This window comes from Buteo buteo, chromosome Z (assembly GCF_964188355.1).
Source record: "Buteo buteo chromosome Z, bButBut1.hap1.1, whole genome shotgun sequence".
In the NCBI taxonomy this organism is placed as follows: Eukaryota; Metazoa; Chordata; class Aves; order Accipitriformes; family Accipitridae; genus Buteo; species Buteo buteo.
Genome location: NC_134204.1, coordinates 36,645,199 through 36,659,799, shown reverse-complemented (window position 1 = coordinate 36,659,799; position 14,601 = coordinate 36,645,199). Strand labels below are relative to the sequence as shown.

General features: G+C 41.1%; 1 long non-coding RNA gene across 1 annotated transcript; it reads left to right on the top strand.

Moving 5' to 3' along the window:
- The first annotated feature begins 1,227 nt into the window (after positions 1-1,227).
- On the top strand, positions 1,228-7,909 carry LOC142026953 (uncharacterized). The gene is made up of 3 exons (XR_012648957.1): positions 1,228-1,414; positions 5,431-5,477; positions 7,187-7,909. It is a non-coding gene; the product is annotated as an uncharacterized LOC142026953 (long non-coding RNA).
- Positions 7,910-14,601: the final 6,692 nt, after the last annotated feature.

Below are 14,601 nucleotides of genomic sequence, written 5' to 3'. Positions count from 1 at the left end.
TTTCTCCACTTGTTATTCCCTCCTGGGCCAGATTCACACATGCCTCTTCTCTTTTTTTGTATTGTAAGGGCAGATCTCAAGGCAGGCAGCAAAAAGGACAGGAATGGAACAGATTGCAAAGGGCCAAACTCTGTCTTCAGAGCCAGGGAGACAACCCCTGTGTGGTTCCAATGGTACATTTCTGGAGATAACTATCCTTTTGGGACAAAAGGTGTAATCCTTCAGAAACCTGTGTTTCTGTTTTCCTCTCGTTTGGAGGATTCAGCAGATCAAGGCACTTACTGATTACTGGGAATGCAAGCAGCAGAGAGAGCTGGTTTTTTACAGAAAGGAGCTAAGATGCTATCTGGGTCACTCACTGTCTAGATTTATATTCTGGGTAGTTCCATGGATTTGAAAAAGAGACGAGGATGAATTAATAGAAACAAGAATAGAATTTGGTGACTTAATACCTTTAATGTAGAAGTGACTTGAGATATTATAGCTGCTCCCTATGCTTGTTGATTTGATTTTTTTGGGGGTAGCAAAGTCAATGGAGCTGAATCATTGCTTTTGCAGGCACAGCATGAATACGTGGAATAGCTGGTTTCACCAATAGCCAGGCATTTTATGTCCATTTTTTGGCCAGTTGTGGTGGTTCCATTTTAAGAGGAAAGGTCAGAAGGTGAAAGTAGTGACTGTATATTGGGAACTGAATCTTCCATTTGCTGAGGAAGCTGGATTTATACTGGAAGCAATTATGTCTTTAAGTCTCTGCAGATTCAGAAAGGTATGGGAAAAAGTAGCAATTAAAAAAGGTAGCTTCTATAAAGAAGTGTGAAAAGAATGAATAGTGTAATCTGATCAGGCAGTACAAAAGACTGACTGTGGCAGGTGCTTGTTACACTAAGGTGAAGACCTAAGTTTGGAAAAAAAGAACAAAGACAGTCTTTAGAGGAGGCACTATGGACCTGCCCTGAAGTCAGCTGTAATACTAGGGTTCACTTCCATGGTGCAAGGTCAGACTATCTACTTAGTCTTAAAAGTCATCTTCAGGTGTGACTGTACTCTCAGTGACAACCCTGCAGAGCAGAGGTAATAGAAAGCCTCAGTCTCTTTTGCATAGGGAGACCTCAGCACTGGGAGACCCCCTGAGTTTAGACTAAAAATCCCCAGTCTTGGGTGACAGAGAATGGCGTGGGGGAAGCAGAAAATGGGGAAGGTGTGGCCAGAGAGTAAACTCCGCTTGATATCTGGTGTTAGGAGGAGCATAGCTGACTAACTTGGCTGCAGTGCAGCCTTAGTTTGTACCATGACAGAAGCCAGTGTGGACTGGTCTGAAGATTTGGACAAGAGTCTGAGAAACCTCCTGTTTCCATCTGTGTGGAGTGGAAAACTTGCCGTGGTGTGTTGAGGACATGCGTATACCTGGCAGGTAATGTGCTCTTCTGCCTTTTTTGCTACCAAGTAGGTAATTAAAAAGCAGCATAAAGCAACAGTTTCAGGGTGGAAAGGGTGTGTCCTAGAAGTTTGAAAAAGCAAACAAAAATAGGTTGATGTCAGCCACTGTGTGGAACTTTCTCACCTTTGTTTTTATCAGAGGAAAAAAATGTGAGAAAAAATTGGCAGCATAAAGGGATATTGAAAGCATGACATATTTGTCTGTTAAGTATAAATATGAACAGCTATGGAGATCTGGTGCTACGGTGCTAGGTTTTAACTCCAGTAACATTCATCTAGTGCCAGGAAACACTAGATTTAGTACCTGAGGGATTGCAGTCTCAAATACCTTCTACATTTTTTTTTAATATGCTGCCAAGAATTTAAATTGGTAAAAGCTGGGGACTGACAAAAACTTGATCCCCAAGAGCTTTTCTGGCACAGGTTTATCAGGGAATATGGTACCATTATTTTTATTATAATTATTTTTTTTGGTGGTGGTCGGGGAACTCATTTATAACTCTGTGACTTCTACTCCCAGATGTATTTTTAAAAATCTTAAACAAACAAAGGGTTTGATTTTCTTGGTGGCGCTAGGAGCTGTCATTCATTTTATATACAATATGCCTTCTTGGATTGTAGTCATTTTAACATACTTCTTGAAAGGTCAAGAGCAGGCAACAGAAAAAAAACTGACCGTGGGGTACACATTCCCTCCAAACCACTACCACCCATCTGGTGCCTCTCTGTTCCAGTGAGGGATGATCTTACAATATGTAGCAAAGTAGGTTAGGCAACTCTCTTAGGCCCAGTTCTGCTTTCACTGAAGTCAACAACCAGCATGTGTTTTGCAGTACACGTCTAATGGGAGCAGGCATTTCACAGGGAAATGGGGGCTTGCAAAGGAAAGGCTGGGCTTCTGTTGAAGATAGACATCTAACAAAATGACACTTAACCTTTATTGGATTAATAGTAACCTTTTTATCTTCTCACTAGATATAAGGTCCCTGTGATGCCTGAATGAAAAGAGAAGCCAAGAATCCCTCTCTTATATTGCGGTCATGACAGAAGGACCCAAATTAGTTGATGTAGAGTCTAGGTTCATCTTACAACATTGGGTAGGAAAGCGAAGAGGGATCTAATTTGCATGCTGATTGTGTTGTCTGTACTGCAGGCCTGGGAAACTGCCTTGGCCCCTGCAGTGGAGAATGCTAGGATAGTCTCAATGCTGGCTCTGTGAAGATGAAGAGTGCCTTCAGCCTTCAGCCTGCATCTTCAACCTTTATGCAGCTGACCTGCAAACCCTTTACACATATCAAACAGGCAACTACAAATACGACCTTTGTCAAATAGGTTTAGTCACTTACTTAAAGACGATATAGAAAATAAATAGAATAGAGAGTAAAATCACAGAAATTTCTGATTCCCAGATTTATGCCCCTTCATCAGGTCATGTTGCAGCCAACAATAGCATGTATGAAACACAAAGATAATATATACAATACTATCTTTATGGTCCCACATTGCTCTCGAATGCCATAACCAAATCTCCCTAAATGTACTTTCAAGTTTACTCAGTAACAATTTATAGGGTTTGGTGGTTTTTTTGTGAAAAGAATTTGTCATCTTGTCCCCTGAACAGCATGGCCTGCACTGCCCGGAATGCCTTCAGTTTTACTATACAGTTAGGTTAGTGTCTTAGGACTTGTACTCTTTCTGATACCTGTGGTATGTATAAGCTGTCCATTGGATTATTTTTTCCCTGTAGCTCAAAGCACAAGATAAAATTCCTTCCACCTGTTGGAAAAAAAATAAATATTTTCTGTTGTATAGAAGCTATATAGGTTTTGGTCTTCTCTTGCATTTTGCTTTTAAAAGAACAAGCACAATAGTTTTCTTATTAAAAGAATTATTGCTTAGGTTTATAGTATGCTTTTTACCTTGAAGGAACACAAAACACTTTTCAAATTGCAGCTTGGACCTGGCAAGCTTCTGTGCCCTCACAGCGTCCCGTTGACTTGAATGATGTTCCCAACACATAAAGATTTCTCCATATGGATCCACTTGCAGATCTGGCCCTCAAGGCACAATTTGTCCCTATGCCAAGAGAATAAAAGCACTTTGAAGAAAGGAAACTTTATACATTTCGGCTCAGAGTTTCCACCTGGGCTTTGTTCCTTGTGGAAGGAGAGGGGTTATGAGCTTCCAAGAGCGATGGGTGTTCTAGGATCTGCTGAAGAGCCCAGCGCCAGAGCCCCGCTTCTTTCTGGCCCCACCACAACACTGCTTTCTGAGGAGCCATGTTGCCTTTTCTGCATACTGCTGCACGTGAAAGCTACTTTCCTGCACCCTCCCTCCATTCACCTGAGGGAGTACACACACCCACACATGCACATGGCATGCATTCATCATCCGTGGCAGTGAGGAGGATGGGATTATTCCCCCTGCACAAGGGGACACTGGCAGTGCTAGGGATGACAGTGCTGCAGCTGAGAGTCTGTCCCCAAAGCAGGAAATATGCCTCAACAGATGACTGAGCATAATCTCAGCAAAGGTCCCTGAGCAGTCTTCCACAGAACTGAGTGACAGGGAGGATGCAACTGCAGAGTCAGTACCTTCCCCGGTCTCCTTCCCCAAGGTGTAACATATGAATGGGCTTCTCCTGCTCTCCAAAAGCAGAAATAATTCCCAAACGCTTTATAAACAGTGTTCAGTCTATATGACACCCTGTAGAAATTCAGCCACCCATTAACAGGGTGATTTGATAAGGATGCCATTGGTATCATGGGTGGAATTTAGCACACTGAATACACCAGGAACTTTAGTTAGCATACCCAGATTAATATCCCTACTTACTAAAAAAATTGCATAAAATGTCTGGAGGCTGTATGGGCAAACACTTTCACTTTAAGCTAGCTTCCAACCACAGTCCACATAAAAGCCCCAGACATTTGTTCATCGCTTTCTCTGTGTAAAGGTCATACATACCTGCTAGTATATGCAATTGGTTATATACTACATATGCAAGTGTACAAACTGCTGGCATAATTTCCTGCAGAATCTTCATTTACACTGAGAGTTTCTGTTGCAAGTAGGCAACAGATAGGTCCAACTCATGATTTGGGTGTCTGAAGAGACCACAGGTGTAAGAACCACGTCTTTAGTATGGAAGGGTTAAAATCTTACCAAATGAGTTGCAAATTAGCAACACAGGGAACAAATTCTCAGATTTGGGCTTCTGAAAATTGTTTGCAGGTGTGACATAATGCAGCTTGTCCCCATACTAAATTTATAGTGAACTTGTGGTAACTTGCAGAGTAGCTCCTTTTATGTAAAATTATTTAACAAATGGTTTCACACTGTTCTACAAATAGCCAACGTATACTTTTGCCTATTAATATGGACCCTTTGTTACTCTGGATAGGTAAAATACTCTATCAAAACAAATACATAAATGTGTATTCTTTTAGAATATATTTAGTCAAAGAAACATGCACATCCAGTTAAATCCCTTGTTCAGCCTTTCTACTTGAAGCATGTGTTCATTAATTGCTTGAATGTTCCACATTGTCATAACTAGCTAGAAGCATCCTAGCTGAATATGTTCCACAGAATCACCTCAGATCAATGCGGTGGTAGGTCTCCTTTCATCCCTAGTCCAATAACCCCCCTCCAACAACAGAGGTCCTTTGCAGGCACAGGGCCCTGATTTATGTTTAATGCAGCAGTGTTTTTACTGCTTTTGGCACAAGATGTTTGAAAGAGGTGAAAAAGACACACAGGCAAAAAGTCTGTTTAGAAAACAATTCCAACATAAGCACCATATGCCTTCAACTCATAGGTTCATTTCCAGGCAAGCCACCACAGCAAGCACAACAATTAGCTCCCTTTTTAATTTTTTCTCCTTTAAAGGGGGGGAGGGGGTAGGGCTTGGGGGGGGGGGGGTGTCATTTCCTTCCTATAGGATTTTTTATTAGTTTTTTTTTAACTGTTTTTCTTTCCCTTTGCTAGTTTACTGCCTTGTATCTATCTACCCCTCAGGAGTTTAAAAGCCTCAAGTAAGTATTATTAGATTTTTAAAGTGTATTTTCTGATTGTGTGTGTGTTTGCCTGTGTTGGAGGAAGTCGAACCCTCATGCACTAAGGAGCAGACTGGCTTATATTGTCATTGGTCCACTGGCTTCTGTGCAGGGATGGCAATTTGCACCAGCTGGGAACATGCCTCCACAGTGTCTCATTCATTCCTGGAAGTGCAGACACCAAGCTAATGTTGCACATAACTTTTGTATTTGGTCAAATCTTTTGATGTGTACATGGACTAGATTTCTCTGGACTGGGAAAAGAAAGCCCACATTGCTGAAATAAAGGTAGAAGCTATAAGAGGAAAAACCAGAACTAACTAATAACACTCATCAGTTTTGTTACCACTTTGTTCTGTGTTATTGGTGATCATGATAAAACCCTTAATAACTTCAGCAAAAAGAGGCATTTTTGCTGAGAAATTTTTGTCAGGGCACAAGGGAGATATGTCTTTACACAGGAGAGTTACCACTCTCTCTACATGAACTATGAATTTAAAGGCTCCCCAACTTTTAAGATTAGAATTGGTTTTATTTTTCCAGGAATTCAAAGTCCTGTGGTCTCTGGAGCTGTACAGCAGCAGGAACCGAAAAAAGTATTCATTGTGTTTCACAACAAAGGGAAGGTGGTGCTTAACCATGAGCAGTAACCATGATCATCAGACACCTGGAAAAAACCAACAAGGTTTATAATTCATACAGCATCTAATGTAGTATCTACAGCTACAAATTATCCATTCCTCTAGAACAAGATATGTACCACTGTTGGTTGAACAGTAATGGCTGAAAAGCTGTTTTTTACTTAAATTATTCGAGGAATAATATACCATTTTCATAATCCGGTCAAAGTCTATGTATGGAATATAATAATCACTGAGTATCTTCTGCATTGAGTCTCAAGAAATAATTTGCAAATATTTTTTGCAGTTTTCTGGCCAGTTCCATTGCATGTGGACTGCAGGCTTTCCCAGGGTATCACTGCTCTTACAACAGTGTCTTTCTAGGGCAGAGGAATACCCACCTCCGGGAGCACGTGGAGCCATGTTAAGCTTGCTGCCAGATCTGCAGAAGGAATCAAGGTTTACATTAGGATTGAATGGGCCTGTAATGTGAACAGCCCACTGTATTCCCTCTGCCATGATCTGTATGTGGAAAATACCAAATTCTTCTCCCAGATCTTAGTAAGGGAGATATACTTTCCCTTTTTTTTTAAAAAAAAAAAAGGTGGAAAACCCCAGGAAAATTCAAACAGAGCTGGGGCGGGGGGGAGGAGGATGTAGGGATAAGGTGTGCTTTTCCTTTTTTCATCAAAAGGCAGTTGGAACACCCAAAAGCTAATGCCAGTGACACCATCTGCCCAAAGATACCAAGGCACTTTACAAACATCAGCAGACCTGCCTGTCACAGACGGGAGTATCGCTATCCAGGAGTTAGCTCAGGATTAACAGTGTACTGGGAGGTTATTTGGCACATTGACAACCGAGGTTGCCACACTGAGTGAGTGGCCTGGTAGGGCCCCGAGGAGTTTCCTGCACTAACAGTGTCAGCCCCCTTGGACACCCTCCTCCAAAGTCCTGCCTGACAGCACACACTCTTAAGAAAGGATGAAATGAGGTCTGTTTAAAAGATGGGTTTTCTTTTGTGTAAAAGGCAGTGATCTTTTTGTTCAGTCTTTCCTTTTCTTTCAGTGCAACAGAGATGTCAGCCAAGAGAAAAACAAGACAAGATGATCCCGAGAGATGTCACTTCCACCAGTGTGTGATGACTGTGCCAGAGTGCTGTGCTGCACCAGCACCTGTAAGGGGAAAATATTTGTGACAATAACAATATGACACCAGAAGAAAGAAGGAGGGAGAGAGAGAAAATTTCTGGAATTAAGGGAATTAGCTGGGGGTAAAGGGGTGGGAGCATCAGTGGTGAGGTGGAGGCATAGAAAGGAACCCAGCTGGGCAAGGCATCTTATCTGGGCCATTTTTCATTTTCTTTTTAAATTTCAGTTGCGGGGGGGTAGTTCTTCCTTTGCTTGCCTGGAAACTGGAGACAGGCAACTCACGTTTGGAACTTCACACTAAACAACATGTAAGTCGAGATGCAGTTCCAAACAGTACAGGGCTGCTAGTGCTAAATCAAATTTTCCCATCTCTGGACTCTGTGCCTGCCTTGGCTTTTGCAGCCTCTGCCCCTTCCTTGCCCGATCTGCCCTTGAGTCGCCCTTCAGTCTGTGCCTGGACAATACTTCATGCTGGTTCATGAAATCCTATCAATCCACTTTTTTTTTTTTTTTCCCTAAGTATCAGACTAGCAATCACATGTCTGCCCCATTGACCACAAACTCATATATCCTCCCGCCTCCGCCTCCTTTTTCTTCTTTTTTTCCCTGGCAATTAAAAAAAGTAAAATCTAAGACCAAACAAATCAATGTTTACGGATTTGTAATAAGTTTCTTTCTATTTATTTATTTATTTCCTCTTTAGTCACTAAAGAAGCAGCAGGAACTTGGAAGGAGCAGTTGTTGCCAGAGGGTGAATCATAGCTATATTGATTTGATTATGTAAAAGCTCAGAGGAACCTAAAGCCAGATACAGAAATATCTCATAGTCCAAACCCTGTGGGACACACACTAGTAAAAAAGCAATCTTTATATTGTTCCTGATAAAAGCATCATTAGTTTCCTCACAGTGAAACCATTTCTCTGCTGATACAGTATATGGTTTTCCTTTTCTCTAGAATCCACTCAGACATAATTAACACTCAGTTACGAGACTTCAGATTCCCTCTGGAGTACACGTTTTGAGGCCGGCGAGAGTGTGAGCGTGCAAGCCTGAGCACCTCTGAATCACTTGCTCGCCCCTCCTCAGAGCAGGGGTCTGTCCCCCCTGGGCAGGGGGTGCATTGGACCCGGGTTGCTGCACCCTCCCCTGGGCCCTCGGTCGCCCATCCATTGGGGCTGCAGATGCCCAGCGCTTCTGCTGTCCCTCTGCCAGCAACTCTGTCTCTCATTCCCTTCCAGGCTTTATACCACAACAAAGGCACAAAATCACACAGACATAGGCACACGGACCTGCACAGACAGACCCGTTCCCAGCTTGTCACAACAAAATGCTCGCGCGTGTAGTTTTCCGTGGCATCCCATCTCACAACAGGTGCCCCAGCACCGGGGGAGCACTCTGCCACCATGGCCGGCTTAAAGGTGGGGTGGAAAAGGGATAGGGACAAAGGGTTTAAACTAAAACGCTACTGGAGGGCTAAGACTATAGAGTTTTACTCATGGTTCTGTTAGCCACGCAGCTAATATCTGGGCAGTCTGGAACCAGGATAGGCAAATTCATTAACTTCAGGTTTTCCTGTATTCGGTGGAGGGAAAATATGATCCTGCCTTTCAGAAAGCTATCCTGCTTGTACATGCCTTCATGATAGCAAAAAGTTATATTGTGAGTCTGCCTACTTCACTCACCTCTGGTTCGTTCTTTCTTATCAATTTCAGTCTTCTTTTGGCCCAATCAAAGGAAAAAGCCAATGAACTAGATAACATCCCCGTTTTGAATATGCAACATGGGACTTGGCTGTAAGATAAAGTGTTACTATGGTACATAAAGTGATACTAAACAGACATGGCACAGCTATGCTACTTGCTAAAATACTAAGTGCTTCAGAGAGGATACCTTGTGTAGGTGAGAGAAGGGAAAGCAAAGAAAGAGTCATTTCAATGCTTGCACCTGTCGTCTCTTCAAATCAATGTGAAGACTCCTCAAGGAAACTTTAAGACATCTGGGATTTTTGCTGACAACTCTGAAGGATACATACACACACAATTTGAAACCATGCCAGAGAACTCTAAATGTTTAAATGTGATGATGTCTGGGGGTCATTTTACCTAGTTCCAAAAGCCTTTAACCTTATTGCAGCATCACTAAATAAGAATGGTTTCCATCTCACCCTCTTAAAGTGCCCAGCAATTGGGATTCCTATTAACCAGCAAATTATCCCTTTTCTGTCTCTCTCTGAGTCCAGTTCATGGTTTTTTTCCTCAGAGCTGTTCCATTGGCTGCAATCCTGGCTGGCATACCCCTTGAACTCTTCAGAAAGTGCCACATAGCTGCATACAGGCTAAAGCACAACATTTAGGAGGCTTGTAAAATCAAGCCTGCTGAGCACTTTGCATAACCAGTGCGTAAGAAGAAAGGCTGTTCACATAAATTATTTATTCACCCTACCATTTGCAGTGATTTTTTCATTATCAACACAGGAATAACTCTAGTGGTTTCAGGTCTCGTTACCTGCTTCTGCAGCACCCACAAAGGTAGGTGTGGGACTGTATAGCACACCGAGTGCAGGACAGCAACCTGTCTGCCTGATTAACTTGTTCAAGTAGGACAGATCATTGCTGTTCACAGCCATATCCGTCTCCCACTATAATATGTTGCTGAATCCCAAAGAGTGCTGAGTGCCTTCAGTAACATGGAACCCACAAAATACCATCTTCAGCAGTGAAGAGCAGTGTTGAGCCCACTTTGTGTCTCCTAGGGATGGCCCTGGTGCATAGTCTCTGAATATCTTTTAGCACAAAGGTGAGAACAAATCTCATGAAAAGAGGGTTTCAGTTATTGGAGAAGCAAGTGATTCACCCATCTTTTACTCATTAGCACAGGAAGATTTTAAGCAAATATTAAGTGCACTATGATATGGTGTTTTTACTCTGAATTCTGAACACACATGTGTACTTGAGCCACATGAATTAGGAAACTTCTCCTGACATGCCTGTGGTCTTCAGTGGTTTTAATGGTAACTTAAGAGAAGACTCAGCCTTTTATATGACCTTTGCAATTTGAGTGAGCTGCTAGCATGGCCTACAGCATTACAAGTCTGTCCAAGCCATCAGTAGATATCTGTCCCTTCAGTTCTCTCAGCATTCAAAGTAAATGAACCTGACACCTCACTTGTGGCCAAGAAGAGCTGCTCACATTTGATGGATGGCATGTGATATGAACACACTTGTGCTCAAAAAACCTAGAGACTCCCTGGGTCCATCCTCTCTGAAGTCCTCAAAAACTTTGACCCAAGAGCAGCTAACGTTCAGAAACAAGGCATATAAGAAAACCTTGTGTGAGAGAGAGAGTAAAAGAAACAAATGCTTTTTAAGCAAATGCTGCATTTTTGGACTAGCTGACACACAATTTTGTTTTTAATAGATTTACTGACTGAAATACTCTTTAATTAGAACAGTTTTAATTAGAATTCACTTCCATACATTATAAGCCACAAAGCCCAATTCCACCTTAATTTGTCTGAAAATATCAGCATTTCTGTTTTAGAGAACATTTGTGCTATTTGTTCACTGGAATTAAGTTATTCTGATTGTCTTTCTTCTCTGTAACAATCTGGGGCTTTTTTCTGTACAAAACCCAGGCACCAGTGAGCATCAAGGAAAACCTGGGGCCAAACCCACCAACACTGGTGGAATTACATGATTGCTAAATGTGAACCCTCATTTTGATAAGTCTTTGCAACTGAGAACATGGCTAAAAACAAATGGTTAAGTTCATACAACAAACACCCATATGTTTTGTTTTGTGCTGTCTACATCTATTCATCAAGCAACCCTCCTTTTATAAAAGGTGTTCTCTCATTGAATAATGCTCAGTTCATTGGCTTATTCTCTGCAAGAATTAATAAACCCCTGAAAAATTGCTGTGCACAACAGCTTTAATAGCTCTGTCCGGCTGCTTCCCAGTCTCTACCCCTTGAAAATAAAACAAACTCTAACTATAAATCAAGGCCACTGAAATGAAGGCCAGTCGCACATCACAGAGAATGATTTTATAGGTGGAACGTGGGCTTGCTAATTTCTAGAATAAATTATTGTGCTTTACTGGATGCAGTTCCATTTACACACTTCTAGTTACAAAGACTTAAAAACAAAATCACAAGCCCTATTACAGGCTGATTTTAACATGTCTAATTTTTTTCCAGGCAGCTCTCAGTATAAAACATTTAGCTGACAATGTGCCAGGAAATCCCTTTCATTAAAATAAACACTGATACACACGTTGTGAAGTTATCTCACTTATAATATCAATGATCTTTAATAGAGTTATTTTATTACCAGAATAACATTTCTGCCTGACAAGTCTGGAGTCAATATTTAACAGATTTAGGTCAGATTTAGCAATAGGATTTTGCAAAAACCTGGCAAGACTAAATTCTGACTGCAAACTCATAAAGTAGGTTTACAGATTACAAAATGAGCATTTTCATAAATATGCATGTCTCATAAATATTTGAGAAAAAATGAAATGAGATCCAATATCTAAATGATTGTCTAATTAATAATTCTTTTGATAGAGCAGTCTTGAATACATATTAAACACGTGAGAAGAAAGAGAAAGAGATAGAGAAAAAGAAGGAAACAAGGAAAGAGGGAAGGAGGGAATGAAGGAGTCAGAGAAGAGGAAAAGAAAGGGAAAAGGAAAAGAGAGGGGAAGGAGGGAGGGAGGAAGGGAGAGAGGGAGAAAAGGGAGGAAGGAAGGAAGGAGAGAAGAGAAAAAGAAAAAAGGAAAAGAGAGGGGAAGGAAGGAAGGAAGGAAGGACCGACATCTCTTTTGAAATAGTAGCAAAATTTTTAAATCCTACTTCTCCATTTTAAAGTTTGAAAATCAATCAAGAAGACCCTTTAATCTCATCAATATTATATGAAAGTCCTCACATGTACAGCCTGTTGCACATGAAAGATTTCTGTTTGATTCCCAGCACAGCTGGGGTCCAGGGCTTCAGGCAGCAGGACTGCATGAATTTAAGTACATTTTCTACTTCAGGAAGTGAAAATCCTGAGGAAGAGGAGGTTGAAGAAGCATGCTGATGATGGCCCATTGGACACTGCTGAGATTCAGCTTTGAATGGGAATCCTACATTGGTTGCTCCAGCTATAAAGGTCAGCCTGAGATACAGTGGTCAAAAGGTATAAAAAGTGATTCACAAATGATTTCACAAAAGAAGTGACACAGTCACTCCACAGTCACTCCACTCCACTAATTGTAGAGTTCTATTTCCTGTAATTTGCAAGTATTTTGATGGATAGTTTGTTGACAGATCTGAGAAATTCCTAACTCTTCAATGAATGATCATTCCTTCTGGAATTTGAGATGTATTTATTATTTTCTTTAGACTACTGTCCCACTGAAAAGGTTTTTGTCATCTACATAGAGAGCAGGAAAAATGGTGGCCAATCACCACATGTAGTAAGTGTTTTATGAAGTCAATCATTTGACTGATTAGGTACCCAAGCAGATGTAAGAAGAGTTAAAGGGAAGCAACAAGCAACCCTAGTGTCCTGTGCACAGCTTTGAGCAGTTACACTGAAGATGTGTTGGGCAGAGGTATGAAGAAAGCTAAGCAGTAGTGCTGCCTCTCTTGGCTGGCATGGTGGAGCCAGAGACCTACCTGTGGAACATGTGGCTAAAATTACTTTTCTGTGGAGCAAGCAACAGAGCTGTGATTCATAAACTGGCAGACCAGCTCCTGCCTCATTCCTTGAATTGCAGCAAGATCTTCATAGTCCCTAGCCTCACACCCATCGTTCCCATATCTAGGAAATCACACCAGAAATGCAAAATCCATAAAATCAATGGAGAAGGAGGTTTGTATAAGTCTGAGTCATCTTTCTAAGCTTGTCATTTTCAACTAAGCTGAACAACTTTTGTTGACATTCACCAGTACTGCTATTTATGAAGTTACTATACTTGTTCACCCATGCGATTATTGACTACAAGAAATTTCTGCCTTTTCCGCATACCGCATAACTTTCTCCATCTGTTCCCTGGTGGAAAAAAGAATCTGTAGTTTTACTTAGAGCCACTCAACAATTACAGCTTCTGCTGCATTTTTCAGAACAGTTAAGAGAATGGGTTTCTTTCCAAAGGAGTGGCGTTAAAGATTCAAGAAATGATATTAAATCTCTGTTCCACATACAGAACAACATGCCTAGCAAAATGCAGCCAAGGTGCATTAAAAATAAACAAGAGATAAGAGAGGAATTCAGCTATTACTCTTTTAGGGAATTTTAGTTAAGAAGTTCAGAAAAAGAACTCCTACCTTCATGGGCTGAGAAGAAATAAAAACTTTGCAAGTTACTGAGGGTAAGAAACTTAGCATTTATCTGTCAGACACTGCACACAGGGACATGGAGGCAGCTCAACTCATCAAGGTGGCCAAGTATTTGCCAGGCTCAGGCCAACACCCCTTCTTCATTATGAAATATGAATCCAGCTTTTCAAGTTATAGCCAGGAAAATTATTTCTATGAATTGTGTAAGTGCAAGGATCACATCTGCTCTCCAAGGTGTTTGCACATGAAATGTTAGCTGTTAGCTCAGAAATTATTTGCACTATAAATTAAGATGGCCAGGTTTTGTGAACACAAATGTGCATTTGCATAATTTTAGAGGTGCAAAGTTAAGAGTACAGTTTCGATCATTTGGCCTACAGCTGTAACCATTGACTTTTTAATGTCCTTACAGCACCAAAAAGACATTTTTCCAGAAAGAACTGGAAAAAAGTCTGGGCTTCATGGAAGTTGCACTATGGCTCTCCTAAATTTCCCTAATTAGAAGATGAAAATGTGTATCTTGCTTTTGGTCTCACCTCTGTAGAAGCTAAAAAATTGACTTCCTATCACTATTCCTAGTAAGTGTCAGATACTCAGTACTTAGATGCTACAGTCAAGGGTATTCTACAAATGCTTAAGTACATTATTTACATACTAAGAAAATTAATGAAGTACTAGAAGCAGCTCCTGATGTGTTATGAGTAAAGAATGGATGTTTGGGATTACAGGAAACTGGTCAGAAAAAATAATTAATAGAAAGTACAATTGGTCAGACACAGACCACTGGTAAAGGAACTACTACAAATGCCAAAGTGTGGATAAAAGGTGAAGCACTGGCACCTGGAAGAAACAAGAAAGACTAAATACTTATACAAAGAAAAGTTTCTGGAAGGATGGAGTAAGAGAGAGCTCCCTTCCAGTCATAATCTTCCCCATCCACTGAACACGAGATTTGGACACTAAAACGAGCAAAGTGCTAAATTTCTCAGTGGAACTTCTGCCA